Genomic DNA, 2,616 nt, shown 5'->3' on the forward strand with positions numbered 1-2,616 from the left:
GTCTGTGGAGCCGGTTGTTACTTCAAGCCTTTCATTTCTGGTTTTGTTTATTTGGGTCCTCTTTATTTGTTTCTTGGTGAGCCTGGCTAGAGGTTCATCAATCTTGTTTACTCTTTCAAAGAATAAGCTCTTGGTTTCATTGATCTTTTGTATTGTTTTTTGGTCTCTATGTCATTTATTTCCACTCTGATCTTTATTATTTCCTTCCTTCTGCTTACTCTGGGCTTTTCTTGTTGCTCTCTTTCTAACTCTTTAAATTGCATAGTTAGATAATTTATTACCATTTTTTCTTTGTTTTATGAGGTAGGCCTGTAGGGCTATGAACTTCCTTCTCAAGACTGCTTTCATTGTGTCTCATAGATTTTAGATTATTATGTTTTCATTGTCATTTGTTTTCAGAATGCTTTTAGTTTCTTCTTTGATCTCTTTGGTAACTCAGTCATCGTTTAAAAGCATGCTATCCCTCCAAGTGTTTGATTTTTAATTGTTTTTATTGTAGTTGATTTCTAATATTATGCCATTGTATTCTGAGAAGATGCTTGATATGATTTCAATCTCCTCGAATTTGGAGAGACTTTGCTTGTGATCCAAATATCTGGTCTATTTTTTAAAATGTCCCATGTGCACTTAAGAAGAATGTATATTTTATAGCTTTGGGGTAAAATGTTCTGAATATGTAAATTAAGTCCACCTGATCTAGTGAGTCATTTAGGATTGCTATTTATTGATTTTTTGTCCAGAAGATTTATCCAGTAATGTCAGTGATGTATTAAATTCCCCTAATATGATTATATTGTTGTCAGTCTCTCCCTTGATTTCTTCCAGAAGTTTTTTTTATAGATTTTGGGTGTCCTTGTTTTGAGTGCATATATGTTTACCAGAGTTATATCTTCTTGTTGTATTGATCCCTTTAGTAGTATGAAGTCACCTTCTTTATCTCTTGTTATGGCCTTCACTTTGAGCTCCATTTTGTCTGATATAAATATTGCTACCCCAGCTTTTTTTTTTTTTCATTTCCATATGCCTGAAAGATATTTTTCCAGCTCTTCACTCTCAGTCTGTGACCCACTTTTGTTCTTAGGTGGGTCTCCTACAGATAACATATATACACTGAGTGGCCAGATTATTATGACTACCTGATGTTTGTAGGCAAATTAGCTATAATTTCACGCTGAAGTTGCTAGAGGATCAGACTATTATAAATAGGGAAGCAGGTTGTTTACCCTGATAGTAGAAGTGATTTTTTTCTGAAGATATGGGTAAACAATTCGATTTAACAGCCTTTGAACGATGGTAATTGACCATACCTCCGTCACACTTCCCATTGGCTAATCAGGGCGATATGAAAATTAACTGCCAACCAAGATGGCAGCCAGCAGCCAGGCAGCTGAAGTGAACAGGAAGCTTGCTTGCTCCAGTGATGGAGGAAGCCAAGGTTCCCTGCCTGCCTTGCCGTCCTCTGAGCTGTTCTCTAAGAAAAAATGTTGCAATTATAGAAGCTAACAAACTCCAGATACCTGCTTTCAGCCAGCCGGCCTCGGAGCTGGAGCCGCAACAAAGTTTCAATTGCAGAAGGTAAATAAATACCAGAATTAAAAAAAAAAGAAAAAAGGAGAGACTGGCAGCTTCAGTTGTAGGCTAGGCCAGCCTGAAAACAGCCATCAGCCCCTCATCCCGGCTGGCCAGGCACCCAAGTGGGCCCCCCACCCTGATCCGGGACACCCTTTAGGGCAAACCAGCTGGCCCCCACCCGTGCACCAGGCCTCTATCCTATATAGTAAAAGGTGTGAGACGAAGTTAAAAGAGCCATCCAGCAGCTGGTTCCACAACCATCAAATCTCACAGAATTGGACAGTGCTATTCAACAGTCATGGTGTCAGATTCCTCACATCACCTTTCAACATCTCATGGAGTCAATGCCAAGAATTGCCACAGTATTGAAGGGAAAAGGTGGCCCAATGAAGTACTGATGAGGTGGTCATAATAATATGGCCTGTCTGCTAATTCTAATTCAGTATTCTGCTTCTTGTAGTCAACTGTTGAAACCTTCCATACTGTGTTTTTTTTTTATTATAGCTATATCACTCTATATTTCCTCTTGATGCTTATATAAGTTGTTGATTTTCTCATCTATCCGGTTTATGAACTGTGTGACCCTTATTTTGGATTCTTTTTCTGACAAATAGCATGCCTCTATTTCATTTAGTTCCTTTTCTGGAGATTCCCCCTTTTCTTTCCTTTGGGGGTTGTTTCTTTGTGTCCCCATTTTTTATTTTCACTGAAGGATCTAGGTGTTGAGTCGTACTGGTCCTGTGACTGCAGATGTGAGCTTGGCGGCTGGTTGCATGGTCAACAGGTCCGGTGTAGATGTGTCAGGCTTGGAGGCAATTTGTGTGGTCGCGACACCTGGAGTTGCTATGGGAGGTACCTGGGGTTGCTGTGTGGGGCTCAGCTGCTCATGTTCAGTTGAAGCATCAAGGGTTGTTGTGTCAGGCTTAGTGGTGGCTAGCATGGTTGTGGCATCTGGGGTTGCTGCATAAGGTTTGGCTCCCAGGGATGATGCTGGCTGTGCATGTGTGGATGCAGTGCTGGGGTCCAACCCCAGCAGGTCCAAGG

The 2,616-nt window shown here is 40.7% G+C and overlaps 1 pseudogene; it reads right to left on the reverse strand.

The window, feature by feature from the left end:
• The window catches only part of LOC102752513, a 7,437-nt pseudogene that overhangs the window by 3,681 nt on the left and 1,140 nt on the right, over nucleotides 1-2,616 (reverse strand).

The sequence above is a fragment of the Myotis davidii genome, unplaced genomic scaffold (assembly GCF_000327345.1).
Source record: "Myotis davidii unplaced genomic scaffold, ASM32734v1 scaffold486, whole genome shotgun sequence".
In the NCBI taxonomy this organism is placed as follows: Eukaryota; Metazoa; Chordata; class Mammalia; order Chiroptera; family Vespertilionidae; genus Myotis; species Myotis davidii.